At 43.0% G+C, this 27,708-nt stretch overlaps 1 protein-coding gene and 1 pseudogene across 2 annotated transcripts in view; one reads left to right on the top strand and one right to left on the bottom strand.

Moving 5' to 3' along the window:
* Shisa9 (shisa family member 9) overlaps positions 1-27,708 on the top strand; it is a 299,285-nt gene that overhangs the window by 39,104 nt on the left and 232,473 nt on the right. The window lies entirely within an intron of this gene.
* On the bottom strand, positions 8,073-10,213 carry LOC118589390 (annotated as a pseudogene).

Here is a 27,708-nt window from a genome sequence, read left to right as displayed (position 1 = left end):
GGGAACTCTGAAAGTCCTTTTTAATAGATATTGTCACAGTGGAGCCCTGCTCTCTTTGGGCAGCAATAGAGGTCTGGAACCCAGGCTTTGCTGCTGCCCAGGCTGTGGTTGGAGCCCAGGCTATGGCTAGAGCTCAGGCTTTGTTGATGCCAAGGCTATGGTTGGAGCCCAGGTTGTGGCTAGAGTTCAGGCTTTGCTGGTGCCAAAGTTATGGCTGGAGCCCAGGCTGTGGCTGGAACCCAGGCTTTGCTGGTGCCCTGGCTATGATTGGAGACTAGGCTGTGGTTGAGGCTATGATAGATACATGTTTATTAGTCTTAACCCCCTCCCATTGATTCTGATGCAGATGGTCATGGGCAATAATTTGAGAGATGTTGCATTTCAAGTTCTATATGGCCAACTAATTCTTCCTATAGAGTAAGTAGTAGATAATTTTGGAGTTTTAAGAGTTGACCATCCTCAATATCATATTTTTGTAGGTCCAAGGTTTGAACCAAATGACTTTTGCATGCTAGACAAGTGCTCTTCCCCTGAACTCTGTCCCCAACACAAACCCAATACCACATTTATGGTTGGAGTCCTGTGTGGCCCTGCTGAGAAGAAAAGGAAAGCTTGGTTAGATGAACTGAACCTGAACAGGGGATTCTGGCTGGGAAGGATTTGTGATACTCACTGTCAAGGTTATGAGGCAGGCCAAGACAAGGGGCTCTGGGATTGGAATCTCTGGGGTTGAATCTTTGATGATGGAGTGACCTTGGGAAATCTGTGTAGGGTTTTCCTCTTCCTATAGGAAATGGTGTTATTACTTAGTGTCTTAGATCACTGTGCAGACAAAAGAAAATACTGCATGTCAAACCTTGGCACAGTTCCTAGGGTAGCTAAGACAAACAAACACACCAAAAGGAAAAACAAAACAAAGATCCCGTCTTCCCCAGTGCCACTGTTATAACATTGCATCTGAAATCTGCCCTTGTCTGTGTTACTTAAGTGAGGCACATTGTTGGAATGGATTATATCAAGTATAAGGGCACAGTGCAATATTTTTTTTGTTTATTTGTAAGGACAATTAGCTTGGAACAATCTGTTTCTTGGGCTGGGGCCATCTGAGATCTTCAGTGTGGTGACAGCCTGGTGGGAACGTGAGATTGAAACAGCTTAAATTAATCACAAGCAGGAGCTGAGGAACAGGTGCACTTTAGAGGACAGCCCCTAGAGTTTGTCAGTGTATCTGTGTAACACTTCTCAGATCTGGAGGGCAGAAGGTTCCCAGCTTCTTGAGTTTTCCTCTGTGGTAGACAAGAGTAGACCATCCAGAAGTTGGTGCAAAGGGCTGAGAATTAGTAGTGGTTAGTGTGGGGGAGCAGTTCCTACAATGTTCAGCTATAGAGAGACCCCCCCCCCAGCCCCATACACACACACTGGAACATGCATGCTCAGACCACATCATCTCTGTCTAACCCCACAGAATCAAGTGCTGGTTGGAGGTGAGTCCCTTGGCAACTCTAGCAGAATCTATCAACAGCAGCCTTGTAAGTCTTATTGGATTTCCTGAAGGATGATCATCAGTGAGGTCACCATCCTTGCCTTGCTCAGCATTTTTCTTGTTATTTTGATACGGAGCCTCATGCCACACAGGCTGTCCCTGAACAAGTATGTCCTTGAATCCATGATCCCCTACCTCCACCTCCTAGGTTCTGGGATTATAGGCTTGTGCCACCATGCCTAGTTTTATATAGTGCTGCGGATTGAAGTCAGTGATTCTTGAATTCTAAGCAAGCACTCTACCAACTGACCCACACCCTCAGTTCTCCACTCAGTGTTTCTACAAAGCCTACCATGCTTTGAGAAGTACATGCAAGGGAAAGAACTTTGCTTCCCCAAGGATCTCACATGTTCCTACATCATGCTTCAGGAAAACAGTGTAATTGATCAATTTCCCACTCTGCTTGAAAGAGCACATGGAAAATTGAAACTGCTGAGACCCTCATCTCTCACTGCCTCTTCATCTATAGATATTGTATATTTTATATAGATTATGTATTTTCTCTTGACTTAATTTCTAGACAGTTCTTTCTCTGAAATGACATTTCAGAGATTGTGGTAATTTCTAGTGATCCAGAGATCCAGGGAAGGAAAGAAGATATTTCTCTACAGCTGCACTGAAACCCACAAAAAGTTTATGACTAGCCTGTGCACCAAGGGAAGCAATGCTCTGATTGGCTAGTTATGGGTGAGGTAGTGGAGCCATCTGCCCAAATCTCACAGGCAGAGCAGGGTCTCTGTGTAACAGGGAGATGGTGGTGGTGGTGGTGGTGATGGTGGTGGTGTGTGCATGCATGTCTGTCTGTCTGCCTGTTGGTGATATTTAAAGGGTAGATCTTCAAGAAGAGATTCTAAACAGACAACAATGAAAAAACCACACATACCCCTGTACTAATTTATATTTTTACTGTGTTCAATGTGTGATTGTTTATTTATATTTTGCTCTCTGCCTGAAATCCTTTGTGAAATGAGGTGGAATAAATAAATGATAAGATGTGTAAACAGACTGGGTAAACAAGTCAGTGTATCGCTACATACAAAAAGAAAGGAGGGGTTGAATAAAGATGAGCAGAATCTTCAGAATTTGCAGTGAGTTGAATCAGAAATTTTCTCCAAAGACTCAGGTTTTAAAGCCTTGGTCCTTAATACAAACTTCAAGCTGGGATTTTGTGGAAGTCATCATCAGAACTGTGATCTAGCTAATAGATCAGTAATTTGTTGGTATTGTTGGAAAGTGGTAGAAAATAAGAGGTGCCTGGTTGCTGGAGGAAGATTCCTGGAGAGGTGCCCTGGAAGGGTATAAGGGTGTATCTTGTTTCTAGCTGCCTTCTCTCTCTCTCTCTCTCTCTCTCTCTCTCTCTCTCTCTCTCTCTCTCCCCTTCACCCCCCCCCCCCGGCCAATCCCCTTTCTGTTTCTTGGCTATCAGATGAGTAACCTCCTCTACCATATGCTGCTGCTGCCATTATCATGGTCTCCTGAATTTGCCTTAGGCTCAAACAATGAAAGTATATGACAACTAAAACCTCTGAAACTGTGTACCAAGCCAGACCTTTCTCATCAGTTGCTTTCTTGAACATTTCATCATAGTAACAGAATATATTTGATTAGTGCAGAATATGAAAGAAAGGCAGTTGTCTCTTGTTGGACACTGCCTAGCCAGGACCTCTGCGATGAGCATGGCTGTTGTGAGCTCATACCTAGTGTGGCATGGTGGCATATAATATCAGCACTGGAGAAATTGAGACCGAAGGATTATAAATTCAAGTCTAATTGTTTAATTGTTATACAATGAAACACTAAAAAGCTCCCCAAACCCCATCAAACAACAACAACAACAACAGCAACAAAAAGCGTATTCCTCTATTTGTAGATGTTCGGGATGGAGGTGGTTCATATAAAGTGTATCCCACACAGTTTAATACCAAGAACTAAGAGGGAGACAATATCTTAGAGTTCATATCTTTCTCTGTCATACTGCCTGACACTCAATAGATGTTCAATAAAGGTCTCTGACTAAATGAACTGGCCCACTTTGAACTTCTTTATCTCTGCTGTCTTGTCCTCTAGACAGCTACATTCCTAATGAGTGCACATGGGTGTGCACATGTGGATATGTGTGTGTACATACATGTGTGGAGGTGTGCAAGCAAGCCTCATCTTCAGGCACTATCTCTTTTGGGGGGGGGTTTGTAGGTTTTCTTAATGGTTTGGAACTTGCCAAATAGACTAGGCTGGCCAATAAGCCCGAAATCTGCCTGTCTCTGCCTACACAGTACCATGATTACAAATACATACCCCCCAAATCAGGCTTTTAAAATGTGTGTTATTGGATCAATCACAGGTTCTTGTGCTTGCAAGGTAAACACTTTGTTGAGTGAGGCATCTCTCTGTTCTCTAGTTTCTATTTAGGAGTATTAAACATAGTTGTGTGGGCTTACTCTCAGATGCACACCAAGCACTTACATGTCAGCTTTTGAAATATCTTATTTTTTTTTCCAGGAATGCTGATGAGCCCAAAGCAATGCCTTTTTCAAAATTTAAATTTGTAATTCTGGGATATAACTGAGAGCCTTGTGTATACCAGGGAAGCCCTTTGCCTCTAGGTTTGTGAAAAGTCACCCTTGTATATGGAGCTGCCAGGATGGACTAGACTGAAGCAAGTAGGGACTGGGATGTTAGCAACAGACACTGGTTCGAAAGTCTCCCAGAGGGCAGAACTCTGTGAAATCGCCATCTGGGCTTTCTTGGAGCCCACAGTCTCCAGCCAGAAAGTAGCAAGGGACCCATTGCTTTCTCTTTCCTTTTCTTTTTTATTTATTCTTCTCTCATATATTATATCTGGACCTCAGTTTCCTCTCCCCCTTCCTAGTCTCCCCCACCCCTACCTCCATGCTCCTCCATATCCACTCCTCCTCCTTCCCCTTTAGAAAAGGACAGGCCTTGCAGGAATATCAACCAAACACGGCATATCAAGCCACCCATGTGCTTTCCCACATCTTGTTATGCCTGGAAGAATTTTTTTCAATGTCCACATGCTGTCAGGGCCACCTCAATTTAGTTCCCCCAGAAGCAGACAGAGCCTGAGACAAGGATTTGAGAAAAAAAATTGTTTATTTGGGAGGTAATCTCAGGAAGTACTATTAGGTGGGATATAAGTAATGTTGTGTTATCAGGGGATTACAGCCATTGAGGGCTTGAGTTCTATACTGCTGGAGAACTATGGGAGAGGGGCCAGAATCTATCCCCAGGGACAGGAAAACAAGTATACCTGGAGGAGGTATAAGAGCACAACAAGGGGACATAATGCAGGATAGAAACTTCTCTGCAAGGAAGTGTGGCTCTATCTGGGGGAGTAACTAGCCCATGGACAGAAGGCCCCTGGAGGCTCATTTGCAGGGAAAAATTGCACTTGGAACCCCAAACTTTCTTCAGGGGAATGCATAGTCTGGGGTGTTTGACACACAAACACATTCAAAAGCAATTATTGGAACCATCATAAACAAGTCTGGTCACTTCAGATAAAGACGTAAATGACAGTTTCTGCCTTTACAGGAGCACCAGAAAGGGCCATTTCCATTCTGGATGTGGGTAAACAGCAAGCAAGCTATCATGTGATTGTTCCCAGGGACATTGAGATGATAGCTCTCACAATCCATAGATTATTTTAAAATTCAGTGTTACCTATCCAATGCCTTTAGGATAACTCATTGTCACTGGGCCAATTTAAGTCTCATTAATCACATGAAGGAAAGAACTTCCTGCCCCTTGAAGCTGGTAGTGACCAGCTGTGAGCTGAAGGGATGTTTCCCATAAATGGAACTCAAGTGGTCTAATTATGCAAAGATGGGAGCAAAAAAGATCCTCCTGGGTAGGGACATTATCTTGACTCACAGTTGTTGATCTCTGGCTCTGCTACTGGGCTTAGGGTTACCTGAACTGGCAGAGTTGGAGGATTTTGAAGATCATGGTGGAAATCTGTGAGCTGCTTTTGAGGGCACATGAAGCTGACTAATGACCTTTAAGGTAACATGATCTAGTCTCTATTTATTGGTCTCATTTATTGAGAACATACTTTATGCCAGACAGTAGATTGATACTTTGAATACAAATTCGTACTGTTTATAACACTTCTATGAGTTGTGGGTCCTTGTCCCTTTTACAGATATAAAAATTGAAGTTTGGAGATGTTAACATGTAAAGAGGTGTGATTTGAGCCCTGGTCTGCTCATTTCCTAACCAAACCAAGCTCTTTGACTATTGCCTGACAGTGTGTTCAGGTGATCCAAAGCTTATCAGTAAAGGGACAGTTTCCTGATGTTGGATAAACAGAAGAAATCCAACAACTATCCATGCTAAATGCCCAAAGAAAGTTATTGATGATGCCATTATGGTATGCTGCTGTCTTAGCATGCTTGGACTGTCCTAAGTATAAACAACACAAGCCCACTTGTCAGCAGTGCTGACATGCCCAAGCTCTAGTGCCAGTGGATTTGGTGCCAGGCAAAGCCTGCTTTCTCACAGATGGTGCCTTGTTGAGTGAGGCATGATGGTGTGTGTCTGTGATCCCATCACTTAAGAGGCAAAAGCAGAAGAACTGTGGGTTTCAGGCTAGCGTGGAGTATGCCGTGAGACTGTAGACAAAAATGGTGCCTCCTCCTCATCCAGCCATTGTGGAAGGGACGTGCATGCTCCCTCAGACCTGCTTTATAAGGCTGTGAATGACATTTGTGAGGTTCTGCCCTCAGTGTCTAGGAACTTCCCAAAGGCCCTACCTTTTAATATCATCATTTAGAGGGTTAGGATTATAACAGATGAATTTTGGGAGACAAAAATCATTCACATCATAACTAAAATCCTTTTAGTATTAATTTCCATGGTCACATTTGGAAAAATCCCATATCCACACTATGACTTTTGTCTTGTTTTACCAAAAGGATGTTATACCTTAAGTATTTCATTATTATTGCATATATTTGCAAATATTACTAAATAACTCTGTAGTATGTTATTATATGGCTGTATATGCCCTCTTCCCCTTCCCTCCCTCCCTCCTTCTTTCCCTCCCCCTTTTATCCTGATTTCTATGTTTTCCAATTCCTCCATTTTCCCCTTTTCTACTCTGTCTTCTCTCTTGCCCTCCTCTCTCTTCTTTTCTCTCCCACATCTCTCCCCTCAACACCTCTCTTCCTTCTCTTTCTCCTTATTATTATTATTTTATTATTACTATTATTATTATTTGTGACTGAGAGATAGAATCTCACTATGTAGCCCAGCTAGCTTTACTCTCCAAATTCTCTTGCTCAGGAGTTCTGGGGATGTAAGCATGTACCAGCATGCCTGGCTATTATGGTTTCTTTATATTTAAAATGTGGATAATATTATCCACCTTATAACTTTGTAGAATGATAATAGTAGGTGTCTGACATATGCTAAATATTCAATAAATATTTATTCCCTTATTTCTCTGAACCCAGACAAGTTCCCTAGAAACAGAACCTGAAATGGGAATTCTTGTGCAAGGCACTTCCTTGGGAGAGCTCTGGAAGGGAGGGATGGTAGTAAGAGAGCAGGCAGAGGACAAAAGAGGCGCGGTCTTCATTGGAGTCCAACCTCAGCCTGATCCATGGAGAGAGCTGGAACATGAAGTGTACCAGTTAGCTCCACACTGCAGCCGTGGGCTTATGCCAGTGGTCATCAGTTGTGGGTTCCTGATGAAGACAAGGATGTGAAACCTTTGCATGGGGTGAGACACCTTTCCTTTAACCTTGGATGACTCAAGAGTGGCTTTTTCCGATATGGCAGCTCAAAGCCACTTGTGGAAATGAAGGGGCTGTCAGAGTGCAAATGTGCCATTGATGTAAAATACACATCAGATTGTGAAGGCTTAGTATGAAAAGGTCAATGTCAACATCATTATTTTTGTGTGTATTTATATATGTGTGGGTACACATGTATGTGTGCATGTGGAGTCACTAGACAATCTTAGGTGCCATATTTCATGTAATGTCTACTTTTTTTGAGACAGGATCTTCCACTGATCTTAACTTGACAATTAAGCCAGGCTGTCTGGCCAGTGAGCCCCAGGAAGCCTCCTGTCTCTGTTTCCTTAGCACTGGGATTACAAGCGTGTGCCATCATACCAGAAACACACACACACATACACACACACACACACACACACACACACACACACACACACACACAATGACAACTGTATCTTTACTTTAAGGGAAACACACAGAAAACATAAATTGAAAGTGGTAGATGTAGAAGATGTGTAAAAGTAGCTACCAGACAAGCTGCCCAAATATAGATGGCTTCTTGGGATAGAGGAGGGGCGTGGCCCTTAATTTCATCTGCCTTCCTTCATCATGAGATCTTAGCTCTGTCAGGGCTTGGCCAAGTTTTGAAAAGGTTTGTATATCTTGCAGGCTTCCAAGACAGAGAATATAGTGTGGAGGAGAGAAGTACATGATTGCTATGTTTCCAGCATATCCTCTCAGTGCCTGAAGATTCCCCAGCCTGTCTTTCAATATTTGATTTCAAAGAGATGAACTCCATGGCATAAGGGAAGCTTAGACAGGAGTCTGCTGAGCAGTGAGGCCTTGCTGATGAGGAAGCAAGCAGCATTGTACTAGGTACAGAAGTTGCCCCATATATGGAATAGAACAGAAGAGATGCTGAGGAAACAGTGGGAAGAAGAAGCAGGAGTCCATCTGCTTCCTGTGTTTTATAAACTGAGCTTCCCTTGGACAGGGGTTGCAGGGGGTGTCCCTTTCACTGTATGTAGGAAGACACACATTGCCAAGTTATGGATAACGTTGGTCAGGGTCCAGGCAATGGGTGTGCAGAAGGAGGGGATGCTAAGTAGAACTGCCTGCAGCAGCCAGACCAAGATGCTATAGGCCAGAAGGATGCTGTAGGCCAGTAGGATGCTGTAGGCCAGCAGGATGCTGTAGGCCAGCAGGATGCTGTAGGCCAGCAGGATGCTCTGGCTATTCATCACTCAAGTGCTAGGGTTTTATTGTCTATATGCCTCTCTCCTCCACATTCATCCTTCCATCTTCAGGACCCTATCTGGGTAGGGCTTGCCTTTATATCCGTGGGCTCTCCTGACCTTTTCCATGTGGGACCTGGGAATGAAACTCAGGTCCTCACACTTGCAAGGCAAGTGTGTTACTGATGGAGCAACCTTTCTAGCTGAACCTAACTAATTTTTGTAAGTGGATTGTGTGTTGTCACAATAATACCTTGAATATACTGGGTTAAATAAAACATTTTATTAAAATTGGTTTGTTTCTTTTTTGTTGTATATGTGGTTGATGGGAAATTTGCTTTATGGCTCTCATATCTCTATTGGACAACATCACTCTAGAACGTAAGTGACAAGTCACAAGGTTTTTTTTTTTTTTTTTTTTTTTTTTTTTTTTTTTTTTTTGGCTTTTCGAGACAATGTTTCTCTGTGTATCTTTGTGCCTTTCCTGGATCTCACTCTGTAGACCAGGCTGGTCTTGAACTCACAAAGATAAGCTTTTTAATAAAAAAATATTTCTATTGTGTGGAACAATTTAAAGAGTATTGGTATTAAGTCTTCTTTGAAGATCTGGTAGAATTCTGCAGTGAAACCATTTGGTCCAGGGCTTTTTTTGGTTGGGAGACTTTTAATGACTGATTCTATTACCTTAGGGGTTATTGGACTATTTAAATGGTTTATCTGGTCTTGATTTAAATATAATAGATGTAAACACAATACAAGCAGAAGGTATATTATCAAACTCCTTCTATGAGGCTACAATTACCCTGATTCCTAAACCAAACAAAGATGCAACAAAGAAAGAAAACTACAGACTGATCTCCCTCATGAACATTGATGCAAAAATACTCAATAAAATTCTGGCAAACAGACTCCAAGAATACATCAAAAGAATTATCCACCATGATCAAGTAGGCTTCATCCCAGGGATGCAAGGGTGGTTCAACATATGAAAGTCTGTCAATGTAATACACCATATAAACAAACTCAAAGAAAAAAACCACATGATCATCTCAGTAGATGCAAAAAGGCATTTGACAAAATCCAACACCCCTTCATGATAAAGGTCTTGGAGCGATCAGGAATACAGGGAACATACCTAAACATAATAAAGGCAATCTACTGCAAGCCAACAGCCAACATCAAATTAAATGGAGAGAAACTCAAAGCAATACCACTAAAATCAAGAACAAGGCAAGGCTGTTCTCTCTCCCCATATTTATTCAATATAGTACTTAAAGTTCTAGCCAGAGCTATAAGACAACATAAAGAGATTAAGGGGATACAAATTGGAAAGGAAGAAGTCAAGCTTTCCCTATTTGCAGATGACATGATAGTATACATGAGTGACCCCAAAAATTCAACCAAGGAACTGATACACCTAATAAAAACCTTCAGCAACAAAGCAGGATACAAGATCAACTGAAAAAAACCAGTAGCCCTCCTATATACAATAGACAAACAGGCTGAGAAGGAAATCAGAGATACATCACCCTTTACAATAGCCACAAATAATATAAAATACCTTGGGGTTACTCTAACTAAGCATATGAAGGACCTATATGACAAGAACTTTAAGTCCCTGAAAAAAGAAATTGAAGAAGATGTCAGAAAATGGAAAGACCTCCCATGCTCATGGATAAGCAGGATTAACATAGTAAAAATGGCGATCTTACCAAAAGCAATCTACAGATTCAACACAATCCCCATCAAATTACCAACATAATTCTTCACAGATCTGGAAAGAATAATACTCAACTTCATATGGAAAAACAAAAGACCCAGGATAGCCAAAAGAATCCTGTACAATAAAACAACATCTGGAGACATCACAATCCCCGACCTCAAGCTCTACTATAGAGCTACCATAATAAGAACAGCTTGGTACTGGCATAAAAACCGACATGTGGACTAATGGAATCGAATTGAAGACCCTGACATTAACCCACACACCTATGAACATATAATTTTTGACAAAGAAGCCAAAAATGTACAATGGAAAAAAGAAAGCATCTTCAACAAATGGTGCTGGCATAACTGGATGTCAATCTGTAGAAGGCTGCAAATAGATCCATATCTGTCACCGTGCACAAAACTTAAGTCCAAGTGGATCAAAGACCTCAACATAAATCCAGTTACTCTGAACCTGATAGAAGAGAAAGTAGGAAGTACTCTTGAACGCGTTGGCACCAGAGATCACTTTCTAAATATAACACCAGTAGCACAGACACTGAGAGAAACATTCAATCAATGGGACCTGTTGAAACTGAGAAGCTTTTGTAGAGCAAAGGACATGGTCTACAAGACAAAGCAACAGCCTACAGAATGGGGAAAGGTCTTCACCAACCCCACATCTGACAGAGGGCTGATATCCAGAATATATAAAGAACTCAAGAAATTAGACATCAAAATGCCCAACAGTTCAATTAAGAAATGGGCTATAGAACTAAACAGAGAATTCTCCACAGAGGAAGTTCAAATGGCTGAAAGCCATTTTAAGGAATTGCTCAACATCCCTAATTATCTGGGAAATGCAAATCAAAACGACTCTGAGCTACCACCTTACACCTGTCAGAGTGGCTAAGATTAAAAACACAGAAGACTGCTTATGCTGGAGAGGATGTGGAGCAAGGGGAACTCTCCTCCACTGCTGGTGGGAATGCAAGTTATACAGCCACTTTGGAAATCAATATGGTGCTTCCTTAGAAAATTGGGAATCCATCTCCCCAAAGACCCACCTGTAGCACTCTTGGGCATATACCCAAGGAATGCTCAATCATACCACAAGGGCATTTGCTCAGCTATGTTCATATCAGCATTGCTTGTAATAGCCAGAACCTGGAAACAACCTAGATGCCCTTCAACTGAAGAATGGATAAAAAAAAATATGGTACATATACACAATGGAGCACTACTCAGCAGAGAAAAACAATGACATCATGAGGTTTGCAGGCAAATGGATGGATCTAGAAAAAAATCATCCTCAGGTAACCCAGACTCAGAAGGACAAACATGGTATGTACTCACTTATAGGAGTATACTAGATGTAAAACAAAGATGACTAGACTGCTACACAACTCCAGGAAGGCTACCTAGAAAATGGGACCCTAGGAAAGACCCAGGGATCACTCAATGACAGAGAAATGGATGAGATCTACATGAACAACCTGGACAACAGTAGGAGTAATGAAGGGCAAGATTTGAGGGAAAGAAAGCTTAGGGGAGCAGGAGATCCCAGCTGGATCAAGAACAGAAAGGGAGAACGAGGAATAACAGACCATGATAAATGAAGACCACATGAGAACAGGTATAGGCAGAGTGCTCGAGAGGTCTCCAGAAATCCACAATGATATATCCTCTGTAGACCGCTGGCAATGGTTGAGACAAAGCCTGATCTGACCTAGTCTGGTGATCAGATGACTAAACACCCTAACTGTCGTGCTAGAACTCTCATCCAATAACTGATGGAATTGGATGCAGAGATCCTTGGCCAGGCCTCAGGTGGAGCTCCAGGAGTCCAATTGTTGAGAAAGAGGAGGGATTGTAAGAGTGTGAATTGTTGAGACCAAGATTGGAAAAAGCACAGGGACAAATAGCCAAACTAATGGAAACACATGGAGTATGTACCAAAAGCTGTGGAGTCCCCAACTGTATCAGGCCCTCTGGATAAGTGAGACAATTGAATAGCTTGAACTGTTTGGGAGGCATCCAGGCTGTGGGACCGGGACCTGTACTTAGTGCATGAGCTGGTTGTTTGGAATCTTGGGCTTACACAGGACCCTTTGCTCAGCCTGGAAGGAGGGGACAGGATCTGGCTGTACTGAATCCACCAGGTTTAAATGAATCCCCAGGGGTGTCTTGGTCCTAGAGGAGATGGGAATGGAGGGGAGGTATTTGGGGGAAGGCAGGGGTGGGTGCGGGAAGGGGGAGGACAGGGGAACCCATGGCTGATATATAAAATTAAAACACATAATAATAATAATAATAATAATAATAATAATAATAATAATAAATATTTCAGAGGGAGAGAAGGCAGCTTCTATGGATTTGGCAAATCCTTTTTTCTCTGTAGTTCCTCAGCCCTACAATCATGCAGAAGAATCAGACACAGATCAAACATAAACAAAAAGGTATGGCTGCATTTCAATAAAACTTTATATACAAAGTCACTGGGTCTGGCCCCTAAGCTCTAAAAAATAAATTATAGAGCTCTGAGAAATCTTGATGGGCTCCTAGAGACCTATACTTGGCCCTGTGAACTAATCTGGTGGAAGAATCCAGGAGAGACATCAATAGTTCTTCTCATTTACCCATTGGGCTAGGCTGGCTAGCTAGTGAGCCCCGGGACTCTACCTGTCTCTGTCTCCCTAGCTCTGAGATTCCAAGCATTTGCTACTCTGCTTAGCTTTCATACAGGGATAGAAATCAAGTCCTCATGCTTCATGGCTAGTACTTTGCAGAGTGATCCATTGCCACAGCCCCAAAAGGCTTTTCCTAGTATTTCCTGTCTTTGCCTTTGACTCCTAGATACTTTGGTTAGCATTAGGAGGAGGTAGCTTGAACTATGAAATTCTCTTCAACAGAGGCTAAAGATACGGAAATACACAGAAGGAAGGAAAACAAAAGCAAACATTTATCCCATTCTTGGAACTGGAGGGGAGGAACATATGTATGCCAATATGTCCCCTGAAGATGCTGCTTGGTATCTTGAAGGTCTGTGAGACTGGTCTACTCTGGAAGATGGTGACACTGTCTTGAGAACTTAAATGATTTTTAAAAAATGACATATCCCTAAAGCTTTTTGCTAACACAAACATAAACATGAAGTTTTTCAATTGAGAGCAATTAACATAGAATGCCTTAGGCCAGGAAATAATTAATACAAAATTCTGGAGAAACTGCAGCTCTGTGGCTCATGCTTTTTCAAGGTAGAATTGCTTTATCGAGATGATTTGGTTGTGTCTACAGAACTTTCTGTGGCCTTTAGGCTGAACTCAGATTTCTCCACTGGGTCTGTGTATCTCCACTGGCTGGCTGTCCTGTGGTACTGCCCCTCCTTGTAGGTGCAGAGAACTTCCCAGAGGGCCTTGCAGCAGTGCATGGTTGAGTCTTCCCTAACTGTTACTCACAGTATTTTAGTAGGTCACCTTCACTGCCACTGTCCTCCTGCCAATGTCTTTCTGTCCATTGAGTCAGAATTGACATCTCCTTCTTGCCTTTCCCAAATGTTCACTGAACTCTTACCATGTGCTGAGCCTATGCGGGTCATGCACAGTGCCTGACTTGTACACTGATGGACATGTGAGCCACAAACAGTGCCCAGTTTACACACTGGTGGACATATGAGCCAGAAACAGTGCCCGACTTACACACTCATGGACATGTGAGCCAGAAACAGTGCCTGACTTACACACTCGTGGACATGTGAGTCAGCCACAGTGCCCGACTTACACACTGATGGACATATGAGCCAGAAACAGTGCCCAGTTTACACACTGGTGGACATGTGAGTCAGAAACAGTGCCTGATTTACACACTGGTGGACATGTGAGCCAGAAACAGTGCCCAACTTACACACTGGTGGACATGTGAGCTAGCCACAATGCCTGACTTACACACTGGTGGAGAGTAATGGTGAACAGGTAAATAAAGTATGCAAGATCAAGAGTGATAAGGGCTATGAAAAAAATAAAGACAGGAAGAGAAATGTAGTGATGGTATTTGTGGGGTGTTCCTCTCAGAAAAAGTAGGCAAAGAACTTCTGGAGGAGATGTCCTCTGAGGATGCTTGAAAAAAAAAATACAATGGAAGCAGCAACTTCTACATGTGCCTCTCCTGCACTGCCTCTCTTTGGATCCTTCACAGACATTCACTTGTTAATGTCTTGATCATACAGTGAAGCAGCTGAGACCTTCAGGCACAGTCAGATTCAGCCTTCTTCCCAAGGGCATCTAGTTCATCAGTGTCCAAATGGGATTGGAATCCAGAAACGTGGCCTCAAGTGTTCTTAGTTAACTTCAGTCGTAAGAGCTGTGTTAGCTGTACTTCTTGTTATGGTAAAAGTTGGAGAGAAATGGCCCAGCACAAGGAAGCTTTATTTTGGCTCCTGATTTTGGGGGGAGGAGGATCAGTCCACATTTGGCTGGCTCTGTATTTCTGAATGAGCATCACGGATTGAAGGACGTGACAGAGCAGAGCTGCTCATATGTCTGCAGGAGTGTAAAGAGAAGAAATAGGAAGGGACCGGGGCGTGGCACTTCCTTCCACAAGTGTCCCCTGTGACCCACTTTCAGATAGACATGACTTCCTAATTTCCATCACCTTTAAAAAATGTCACTACATTATGAGCCCACTGATGGCTTAATAAGTAACTGGTGATTTCAGAGCCCCCAGGACCCAACCATCTGTCAGTAGTGATCCTCTGGGACCAAGCCTTCAACCTGTGAGCACTTTGGGAGGAAACTTCACACTCAAGCCACAACAAAGACACGACTTATTGAATATTTGATTCCTTGACCTGTTGTTGTCTTTCGCTCCTAGAGGGTCGCAATTGATCAGTGAACATTGAGCATGTTTCAATAAGTCAAGTGAAGAAATCAAAAGGAAGGATCCCACCTAGCTAAATACAATTGGCAGTTTTGAGAACATTCCTCCTCCTCCTCCTCCTCTCTCTAAGTCTCTCCTTTTCCTCTCATTCAAGATGGAATCACACAGCAATCCCTCCCTACCCTGTGATTTCTCTTTCAGGATTTATGCTTCTTCAGAGGTCTGTAAATGTCTTTCAGCAGCTTGTAAAGCCTTTCTCTATTACAGTCATTGGAACCATTTCCTGAGAATTCTTAGTGTGCTTGGGCTTTGTCTTAGCCTGGTCAAGACGCTGTATCAAAACGCTGTAGACTGACATTTATTGCTCACAGTTCTGGAGGCTGGAGTGCTGAGGTCCAGGAGCCAGTATAGTCAGGTTCTGGTCAGGACCCTCTTCCAGGTTGCAGGTTGGCAACTTCTCCAGGAGCAGAGAGCAGAGAGGCAAAGCAAGCTGGCTGCTGTCTTATTTAAGGACACCCATTCCATTCATGAGAGTTCTACCCTTATGACCTTACCTAATCCTAATGACCTCCCCAAAGCCCCACCTCCAATATCATCACATAGGGATTTTGTGGAGACAAATAGCAGTTCACAGAAGACTGCTATAATGCAGGCCCATAGAATAGGGCTGAAATAACAGGTGTTTAGTACAGCTGTAACCTCATTTAAACCTAATTATGTCCAAAGCACCATCTTTAAGTACTGTTATGTTGCAGATTAGGGCTTGCATTAGTGACAAATATGGACAGAACTGTTCTAAGGGAGGAGAGTTTTGTTCTGACTTGCAGTTCAGAGAGAATTTTGGGGTGTGGGTTGCTCACAGCTTAGTGGATCAGGATTCTATTAGAGTATTACCCTCAAGGCCAGCATCCTGAATCTGAGAGCTAGATCTGACTTCTCAGAGGTTCTACTTCCTCCTCAAATAGCACTATTATCTCAGCTCACACTGTCATAGAGCTTCAGCATAAATGTTTTAAGGAGAAGAGGGTAGTAGAGGCATTTGGTCCATAGTGCAAGTACAATTTGAGATTTTCTTTGTTTTTTTTTTTTTTAAGATTTGTTTTTATTTGTGCATGCATGTGTGTGTGTGTGTGTTTGTGTGTGTGTGTGTGTGTGTGTGTGTGTGCAAGTGCATACATACATTCATACATGTATGTTGTGTGTGTGAGTGTGCGCACGTGCTAGGGCCAGCAGGGGTTGTTAGATCCTCTGGAGGTGGGATTAGTGGTGATTTTAAGTTATTTATTTGATGTAAGCTCTGGGAATCAAGCTTCCATCTTCTGCAGGAGTAGCAAGCATTCTTAACCACTGAGCACTCAACCATCTCTCCAGCCCTGAGCATCTCTTTTGTTGAAGCTGGAGTAGAGGACCCACATTCTGCCCAGTACCTTTCTTTTCTCATCCAGATCTGCTCCTGAATCACCTCTCTGAATCTTCCAGTTCCCAAGAAGCATTATTTGCAAAAATTCTCTGATCTAACATGGTTGTAAGCAGTGCTTTACATAAGTGTTTTATCATTCTTCAGATGTATCTGGTTCGCCATTGTTGGGTATACAGGTTGCTTCCATTTTCCACCATTCTAACTAAATTACAACAGACCTCTCTGTACTGCAGTCTGTGTGGACCCATGATGGCTCCCCTCAGGTAAGAGCTCAGAAGTGGAGATGACTTTCGATTGCCTTGTTGAAATCTGGGGATGTGATGAGCTTCATGGCAGATGTCCTGGGCTGTACTGCTGAGACACTCTCTGTTGCCAGGTCAAACCCATGCTTTCTGATAATGCTATTTTGTACTTTCAATCACTTTTTACAGTCTCAAAAATCTTTTTCTTCTATTGTCACACAGTCACAGCATGAAGTTCATGGAGAAGAGATGAAAATATCTTCAAAAAATTGTAAAAGCATTCTGAGGTTCAAAGAGGTTAAGTGACTTTCTGAAGATTTCATATGTAGTGAATGGAAGTACTAGAACACTACAGTCAGCTATTAATATCAACAGTGCTGCATAACAAATATCCTACCATCTTATCAACTACAGGAACAGGAAGGAGAGTTGTCCCTTGGTACCCAAGGGACATTAGTTTTAGAATACCCTTTCAATATTAACAAAAAGCACAGATTCTCATGTCCCTCTAAAAGATGCTATAGTGTTTGCATATAACCTATACAGTCCTCCTATAAAATGAAATTGTCTCTGGATTACTTAGAACATTTACCATAATCTAAATAAATGCTATGGAGAGAGTTGTTATAGTTTATGGAATAACATAAGGGAAAAACATACATTTTTAGTGCAGATAATTTTTCCTAAATACTTTAAAAAATAATATTTTTTTTATTCTTGGAAAATTTTATACATGTATACAGTGTATCTTGATTATATTCACCCCATCTGCCCCCTCTATCTTTCCCAAAACTCCTCCAACACATCTTTCTCCCAACTCTAATTAATTAATAGCCTACTGAGCCCCATTAGTGCTGCCCATATGGATGTAGGGTCATCATGGGCAAACTACTTAAATTTTTTATTACATTTTAAATTACTTATTTTATGTGTGGGCTTTCACATGCCATGGCACACATATGGAGGCCAGGGGTTCTCTCCTTCCTGTGGGTCAGCAATTAAACACATGTAATCAGGACTTATAGCAGGTACCCCTACTGCTGAGCCATCCCACTTGCCCACAATCTTCTCTTGGCTGAAGGCTGGATGCTTCTGAAGGTAAAGAATTCGAAGATAGGCAGGGCCTTCTGTAGTTTGCATCCTCCTGTGAGTTGGAGGATTGGCTTTACTTGGATGATTTCAGACAGGCCAGTATGGCCAGGTATAGTGGTTAGGGCAAGAGTGACCAGCTGACATCAGCAAGGAAGACCTTGGGCCACAGCCAAACCACCACAATAAAGGAAATTGATGTCTATTGCAATGAGTAGGCATGAGAAGGCTTTATGTAGGAGAGACATGATCTGATTCGTGTTTTAAGAGCTTATTTGGATTGTGTGCTCAGTCCTGAATTCCTGTTATCATTTATAAAAGAGATCCTATATGTGGGATGTTCTGTATGTCAAATGTGTTGCTCTGATTGGTTAAAATAAATAAAGTGCTAATTGGCCAGTAGCCATGCAGGAAGGATAGGGTAGGTGGGACAAGGAAGAGGAGAATGCTGGGAACAGGAAGGCTGAGGGGAGGGATACTGCCAGCTGCCTCCATGACAAGATGTAAGGTACTGGTAAACCACAAGCCATGTGGCAAAGTATAGATTAATAGAAATGGGCTAAATATAAGAGTAAGAGCTAGACAATGGTAGGCCTGAGCTAATGGTCAAGCAGTTTAAATAATATAAATGTCCATATGATTATTTTATACGTGGGTTGTGGGACCACGAGGGTTTGGTGGCACCTGGAGGGAAGCTCTCCAACAACACCTATAAATGTTTTATTTAGTTAATAATGAGTTTGGGCCCAACAACGAGCAGCACAATGGGAGTCCTCGTCCATCAGGGAGGTGCTGAGCCAAGTGGCTCTCAGAGTGAGATTCACTAGTTCATTGATTAAATCACAGAATGATTCTACTCTCTGAGAAAGTACTTGCTGAGTACTTCCTTTTTGGATGGTAGTGGGAAGGACTGGGAAAGACAGACTGCATATTCCTTGTAGCCATCACATGGAACCCTGGTCTCAATCTGTAACACAAATCCTTTTTGGTCTTAAGAACCCAGATATTGAGGTAAATGCTGAAAGATGAGTAAAGGAGCCAGTCACTAGAGAGACTTCTTACTTCTACCGAATCCTCAGCCTGAAAGGGGGCAATACCCTGTGTCCATGAATCCTCAGACTGTATGCAATGAGTGCCCAGGCTCCTTGGTCTCTGTTTTGGGGTGTAATCACCAGGAAAGAAGGGAGCAATTGTTAGAGCCAGCCATCTTCATGAGTCCCCTGAGCTCCTTGTGTAGAAGGGAAAACTGAGGTGTGGAGGACTTGGCTGACTTGTTTAGCCAGGTAGACCAGACCCCATGCTTCATTCCCATACTCACCTAAATACAGGGTTTGGAAAAGAAAACTAATGATGCTTGTTTTGAATTAAAAAATGCCCTTTTCATAATTAAAAACTAACCACATAAAGTGGGTTTACATTGAAAATTAACTGTTCACGTGGAAAGGTTCCCCTTCAGAAGTAAGAATCATGGCTTCTAATTATATAGTAGTCAGTACTACGTATTTATGGAATCTTTGAAGAACTGTGTTATAAATAGGTCAGAACAGGGTTCGCATTCCCTGTGTGTTTATTTGCCTGGTGTGCGTGTTGGCATTTGGCCCTGATCTTGTTCAGCCTTGATCTCTAGTTACGTTTTTTTATGCAAATGAATCATCTCATCAGGCTGCAAGCGGATATTTTGTTTATTGTTGTCTTCCTCTCTGTGCTGGGTGCAGGGCACTGGCTAATGGATCATTTGTTCTTCTCTCTCTTCTCCGTTGAGGACCTCTCCTCTGTCTCCTCCCTTCCCCACCCTTCCCCACCCTTCCTCCTTGTCTGCCCCTTTTCTCCCCTCTCTTTTCCCACACGTTCTTTTTTCCCTTACCTCCTTTCCCTCCACAAACATCTCTACAAAGTGCTTTATACTTTGTTGTCAGAGATTCAGTAACAAGTCCTGCTGAGACACTAGTTAGGTAAGAGCACATGATACATAAGTATGAGGACCTGAGTTCAAATCCTCAACACCCACAAACAAAGCTGGGCATGGCTGTGTGTGTGCCTTTAATCCCTGCACTGTGGGAGGTCCAGTCAGGTGCACCAGCAGGGCTTGCAGACTGCCAGCCCACCTCCAGGTCCAATAAGAGACTCTGTCTCATGGAAATAAGGCAGGGAATTATGGAGCAGGACACCTGGCATTCTTCCCTGGCCTTCATGTGTGTCACAAGAAGATGCTCACACCCCACCCCCTGCAAAGATTCAGTGATGACTTAAATGGAACATGGTTACCATTAATAGTTCCCATCTATGATCATTTTCAATGCTCTTTAGTCTGATACCAATGGGGTGTGTGTGTGTGTGTGTGTGTGTGTGTGTGTGTGTATGTGTGTATATGTGTGTGTGTATGTGTGTATATGTGTGTGTATATGTGTGTGTATGTGTGTGTGTATGTGTGTGTATATGTGTGTGTGTATGTGTGTGTGTGTGTGTGTGTGTGTGTGTGTGTGTGTATTTGTTCATGTATGTGTAGGTATGTATGCAGGTGTTCATATATTGAACAAGTAGCTTCAAGTAGTAGGCTCCTATACACATCTTGTCAAAACCATAACACTAGTAACAGTATGCCATCAGTGTCTTGGGACAGTTGTCTAGGAAGCTGTCTTAGTCAGAGGCTTAAGCTGACTTCATTGAGCACATGCTGTATGCAGGGTGCCAGCCACGCTCCCACACTGAATATTTGTTCTCACAACAGCTTGTCCACATTGTGCCATGAGCAAGACAGTGGAGGCCAGGGAGGAGAGATGAATTCTCAAGGTCACCTTTGGAGGATGACTGTGGAAAGCCATTTATTAATATGAATGTTACTATGTGTACCTGTGAGGACAGCAGAATGACCAAAAACAGGGTTGAGGAGTTATGGAGGTGACCTGAAAATAAATCCCTGAAGGCTGAACAAGTAGGTGAAGAGAGAAGAAGGCTGAAGAAAGGGGTGAGTGGAGACCTCACAGACTTCAGAATTCTAATGAACAGAGTCCCACCCTCCTGCCTGAGAGCCACCTGGGAACCAGCCCCTGAAAGCACAGGAGTGCACAGCACTAGAACTTTCCCTTCGGTTGCTGCTCTCTGGTGAGCCATGTGTGCCTCACAGATTCAGGCTCAGCTGAACTTGACTGCTTGGGTCAGCTGTGACTGCATGCACTTGCCCAAGCTAACCTTTCTTGGCCAGCAAGTTCCATCTTCCATCAAGGCTAGGACAGAACACCAAGAGGCCAGAGGCTTGGCCTGGGAAGAGTAATTAAAATAGGATCAGTGTGATCTGTCCTGTGGTGAGGTTAGTGCAAAGCTCCCAGCATGGAGGCCTCTGGCTGTGGCTGGACTTGTTTCCTGAGGCTTGGCAATCTGCCTGTCTTGCCTACATAGGCCAGGCTCTCTCTAGGCAGATGGAGGGCAGTGCTACCCATCATCTGACTGTGGTGTGCTGGGGTCATACTGTTGTCATTTCATACACAGGGACCCCAGTTTTCAAGGCAATGTCCCTATAAGACAGGTAGGGGAAGCTGAGGCTCAAAGAGTCCCCATGAATAGTCAGACAGAGTAAAGCTCCTCCCCAGGTCTATGGTCTCTGCTCTTCTGAGTTTTCTGAGGTTACTTGCTGTGGTAGTTTAAAAGAAAATGGCCCCCAAAGGGAGTGGCACTATCAGGAGGTGTGGCTTGTTGGAGGAATTACATCATTGTGGAGGTTGACTTTGAGGTCTCATGTATGTTCAAGCCACAGTTAGTGCGACAGACTAACTCTCAGCTCCTTCTCTAGCACCATGTCTTCCTGCATGCTGCCCTGCTTCCCACTATGATGGCAATGGACTGAACCTCTGAACTATAAGCAAGCTACCACAATTTAATGTTTTTCTTTATAAGAATTACCATGGTCATGGTGTATCTTCACAGAAATAGAGACACTAACTAAGATAGAAGTTAGAACAAGGGACTGGGGTATTGCTGTGATAGGTCTGAGCATGCTTTTGTTTGAAGGAATATGTACGTTGGGACTGTGGATTAGAAAAGCAGTTGAAATATTTTAAGCACTTCTTAATGGGCCATACTAGGAGCATGGAAGATAGTGGTGCTGAGTGTGATTGGGACTGTGGGGGGCTGGATTAAGAGGTTTCAGAGCAGAAGAATGTTAGTTATGTGGCCTAGAGACTGGTCATGTGTTACTTTGTTGAAGAAAGTGGCTACCTTTCATCCTTGTCCAAAAATCTGCCTGAGGCTAAAGTGAAGAGTTTGAATTAATTCCATTGGCAGAGGAAATCTCAAAACAGCCCACTATAGATTCTGTTGTGTGAATATTAGTGGTAACTCTAAGGAAGATTTCTAATAAAAACGAGCAAACTGAGCAGAGTAAATTACAAAATGTACAATTCGAGGAGAAAAGAGGCACCAGGAAGTGGAACGGAGTTAAGTCCTGTGTTCAAGGAAATAAACAGATTGAAAACTGGAATAATGAGAGTCGTGACCTCAGGGCAAGATCCCACCCCACTAAGTTCCCAACTTGTGAAAAGGAGTTAAGGAAAAGCTTAGAGCTGGGTGTGGTTGTTCATGCCTTAATCCTAGCACTGGGAAGGCAGAGGCTGGAGGATCTCTGAGTTTGAGGCCAGCCTGGTCTACAGAGCAAGTTCCAGAATAGTCAAGCTTAGGCAGTGAAGGAAACCATCAAAAACATAAAGTTGATGAAGATGTAATTGAGTGAGGGGACCATGTTCCAGCCCTTGTAAGCAGTAGAACTTGGCAGCTTCAGCCACGGGTTCTGGAGTTAAGGATAGAAGAAAGGGGCTATGGAATTTGCTTCTGCAAATAAGGAAAGCCACTGAGGCCAGGCATGTGTCAGGGGTGTCCCTAAATGGAGGCTCAGAAAGGCCATTGCATGAAGCTGTGAAAGTGAAGTCTGGATTGCCTTGGAGACCCCAAGATGCTGGAGATGCCAGAGTTGTTGGGTAACTGCCAAGGAGAGCTGCTAACAGAGATTGGAATCAGCCCAAGAGAAAGAAGTGTGTTGTGGTCAACAAAGCTGAAAGGAGTTGGAGATCTGGGGAGAATTTTGACATCAGACATGGAGATGCAGAGTTTGGAGTTTGCCCAGCTGGTTTTCAGTCTTGCTTTGGTCCAGTAGTTCCTCACCATCCTCCCTTTCCTCCCTTTTGGAATGGTAATGTGTATCTTGTGCCATTATGTTGGAAATATGTGATCTGCTTTTTGATTTTGATTTTATAGGGGATCACAGTTAAGAGATCACATGAATCTTAGAAGAGACTTTGGACTTTAGACTTTTTAAATAAGCTTGAGACTGCTATAGACTATGGGGACTTTTGTAGTTGGACTGATTGCATTTTTGCATTATGATATGGCCTATGGGGTCCAGGGACTGGAATGTGGTGGTTTGAAAGAAAATGGCCTCCAAAGGGAGTGGCACTGTTAGGAGATGTGGTCTTGTTGTTGTAGGTGTGGTCCTGTTGGAGGAAGTGTACCACTATGGAAGCAGGCTTTGAGATCTCCTGTATGCTCAAGCCATGCCCAGAGAGACAAGTAACTTCCTGTTGCCTGTGAGTCCAGACATAAGGACTTGCAGCTCCTTCTCTAGTACCATGTCTGCCTGTACTCCACCATGAACTGTCTACCCTTACAGTGACACAAATGGTAGCAGGAATCTTAAAGGTACTTATTAATAAAATCAAACCGAGACCAGGTATTGGGGTGAATGCTGGAAGATCATTCGCCAGTTCCTCAGCTGGTCTTGTTTCCTCAGACTGGATGTCTCTGAGTTCTCATCCAGAATGGATCTCAGCTGAACTGTGCTGCTCCAAAGCCTAAAAGCTTAAGCAGCCAAATGCTTAACTAGCCAAAATGCTTAACTAGCTCTGGTCTTCATGCCTTATATATTTTTCTCTTTCTGCTGTCACTCTCTGGGATTAAAGGTGTGTGTTTCCATGCTGGCTGTATCCTTGAACACACAGAGATCGCCTAGCTCTGCCTCCCAAGTGCTGGGATTAAAGGCGTGCACCACCACCGCCTAGCTTCTGCTATGGCTCGCTCTGACTCATTTTCTAGCCACTGCTTTTGGGCTCTGTATCTAGTGGCTGTCTGTTCTCTGACACCAGATAAATTTATTTCGGGGAACACACAATATTTCAGGGAGCACAATACCCACCACAACAAATCCTCAAACAAAGTTATAACCTACTCCAACAAGGCCTACCTCCTAGTAGAGCAATTTCTATGGGACCATTTTCTTTCAAACCACTGCAAGAACTGTGAGGTATACATTATGTTGTTTAAGCTACCACCTTACTGTATTTTGCTAAAGCACTCCTAGCTGGCTAAGACAATAGCCATGTGCTGAATTACTACTTGGAGAAAATATTTCTCCCAGCAGGGCTTGACTGGTGCCCATTTGACCATGTTGGGCCATCTGGCCTCTTCGTCCAAGGTCTGGTCTCTTTAATCTCACAGTCTAGCACATTCCCTCCACAATGCTAGGAGAGGCCTGCAGGGAGCATGGTTCCTATGGCTTGCTTCTAATCCTGCTGCTATGCCTGCTCCATAGCTGCTGTGGATATCGCTCTGTATAAATAAAATGCTGATTGGCCAGTAGCCAGGTAAGAAGTATAGGCGGGAAAAGCAGAGAAGAGAATTCTGGGAACAGGAAGGCTAAGTCAGAGAGACACTACCAGCCACTGCGATGAGAAGCAACATGTTAAGATACCAGTAAGCCACGAGCCATGTGGCAACTTATAGATTAATAGAAATGGGTTAATTTAAGATATAAGAACAGTTAGCAAGAAGCCTGCTACAGCCATACAGTTTGTAAGCAATATAAGTCTCTGTGTGTTTACTTGGTTGGGTCTGAGTGGCTGTGGGACTGGCAGGTAAGAGAAATTTGTCCTGATTGTGGGCCAGGCAGGACCTGGAGAAGAAATTCCAGATACACACAGCCGTCTTGTCTTTTCTGTATGCTACTTGAGGCAACTCCCCTCCCCACACTAAACCCCTTTCTTCACGGGTCATATCATTGTGCCAGTTGTTTTTGCTGCAACTAGAAGCTAGTGGCAGCCATGGGTTGGGTACCACACATGCCATATCTTCTCAATTGTCAAATGATCATGTGCTGTGAGTGAGGTCATGTGACCTGTGAAGAATGTGGAACATATCATTTTAGGACCCAGTATCATGGCAGAGGGATATGAAATAAAAAAAGAAAAGCAAAACCAAACCAAAACAAAACTTTTACAATGAAAGCTGAATTTCAGAGGTCAAAGGTGCAGACTACCTTGATCTTACAGCAGGGATGTGATGTGCCTTTGGCCTTGCATTGGTGACTGTGAGTTACTGTGACAGACACCTTATGGGAAAGGGTCATTTTGGATCATGGTTTCAGAGGTAGCCACCATGTCAGGAATGGTGAGGCCCTGGTGGAGTGAAATGCGTCTGTTTGTTCACATCATAGCTCACTGACAAGCAAAGAATTCAAGCTACAGTTGTGGATCCTTCAAAGGCCTGCTCAAGTGACTCATATCTGCCCATCAGGCCCCATCCCCTGTGTCCTCCCAAGCCTTTTAAAAACAGTACCACAAACTGGGGACCGAGTGTTGAAAGATGAGTGAGCCTCATAGGAAGACACTTCAGGCATAAATAACCATAATGTTGAGGTGGATGCAATATGCAATAAGGGCATGAAGGAGAAAAGACTAGAGTAGAGGAAAGTATGCCGGGTGTAATTACAAATAATTATAGTTAGCATTAATCAAACACTTACCATATGCCAAGTGCATTAGTGGTTTTCATATTATCTACTCTTGATCTTCCTAATAATTCAAGGAGGTAGCTCTTATTATTTCCTCCCATTCTGCAGATGGGGAGACCAAAGCAGAGTCATGTGACTAACTCATGGTTACAGGGAAGTGTCACTGGGTCCCAAGTCTTCCTCTTTCTTGCTCCCATGGGTATTTGAGGTGTTATAGGGAATTTCAAGCTGAAATGCGAAAGGCAGGGTGAGACATCATGGCCCTCAGTTACATGAGGCTCACCTCAGGCGAAGTCCTTAAAAAAGTTCTAACGCATGTCTGGATGTTGGCACCAAGAGAAAACTCATTTATGTAATCCCTTCGCTCCAACATTCTTGGAGTGGGCTTCAGAATTCAACTCATAGCCTCAAAATTAACTCAATGAAAATCTTCCTGTGAACAAGGAGGCCTCAAAGGACCACAGTCTGAACACTGAAAAATCACCGCTCTCACAGAATGCATTGCTGATCTCTGGTCTACCCCAGATATATCAAGAATTAGTCCATTATCAGGTCTAGCCTGAAATGCTGAGTTTGAAGACAATGAGGAACTACAGTACAGCAAAGACATTCTTAAAATGATGTAAGAATGCGTATATTATTTTCAAGACTCAAGTCCTTGGTACACAGTGGACACTAAATAAATATCTATTACCTGACCAAATAGGAAGTGTCCCAAACTAATTACATACATCATCATAGATATAATATAACAGAACAAGCCATGGTACATTAGTCAAGGCAGTTTCCCCCATTTGGCAATAGGCTTAACAATAAATGAGATAATAGAATTTATTGTCTGTGTAACCAAATATCCAAAAGTATTGTGGGGTACCAGAAAGGTTTGATCTAGCAATGTCAGTGTTGGCAAGTCATTATTTTGTCTTAAAAGCTCAGGTTGAAGGAAACTTATGTGATGATGTGTTTATACAACAGCTCTGTTTGAAGTCTGGTGCTGTGGCTTAGTTAAGGGTATTATTTTACAGACACACAATCTGGTTTGAGATGGAAAGGATTCACCAGATTGCCCAGATCTTCGGTGAAGTGCAGATGGACAGTTAGAGAACATGACAGGGTGAAGTCATCCTTCACTGTGTTCACCTTAGAGAAGTCACTGAAGCTTGCCATGAAGCCAGGGACAGAACTTCTGCCCTGTTTATAGTTTGGTATTGTCAGAAAGCTCAGCTGGGTATGGCATCTTTTAAAGTTGTATAGAAATGTGTGACTACATGTTTTAGCCATGGCAACTAATAAACTTAATAATCATGGTGAGTTAAAAAATAGGAGTCTAGCATAACTTATTCATATATTCACCCATATTATATCAATATCCATATGTATATCTATATGGATGTACATCTCTCTCCTTCAGAAAGGCAATGCCAGCATCATCATCATTGTTCATGGTTGTGGGCCTGTACTTGGGTGCACATGTATATGCAAGTGTATGCATATGGATTCAAGAGGTGAACCTTAGGTGTCACTCCTCAGGAGTCTGCTATCTTATGTTTCAAGGCAGGGTCTCTTATTGGGACTTGGGATTCATTAGGCTGGCTGGTCAATGAGTCTCGGGGATCCTTCTGTCTCCCCCTTCTCAGTGCTGAGATTAAAAGTACACACTGCCACATCCGGCTTTCTTATATGGGTTCAGGATCGAATCAGCTCCTTAGGCTTGGCTTCAGAGTAAAGAGTTTGCATACTGAGTGACCTCCCAGACCCTCTAGCATGTCTGAATCCCGGTAACCTACCCTTCTCCCGGCAGGTCCCTTTATATTCCCCAGCAGTTTCCCTCCTGTTCCTTTCTGCCTCTTAAAAGATTCTATGGATGAGAGAAAACGTAACAGTTGGCTTTCTGAGTCTTGGCTTATTTGGCTCAACAGATGACCTTCATTTTCATCTGTTTTCCTGCCAATGACACAGTTTGTTCTTAATGGATGAACAATATATCATATATCCCATTTTAGTCAACCATCACCTGCTGATGGGCCTCTAGGCTGATTAAATAAGTTGTCTCTGCTAAACATG

The sequence above is a fragment of the Onychomys torridus genome, chromosome 8 (assembly GCF_903995425.1).
Source record: "Onychomys torridus chromosome 8, mOncTor1.1, whole genome shotgun sequence".
NCBI lineage: Eukaryota > Metazoa > Chordata > Mammalia > Rodentia > Cricetidae > Onychomys > Onychomys torridus.
This window is presented reverse-complemented; position numbering and strand designations above follow the sequence as displayed.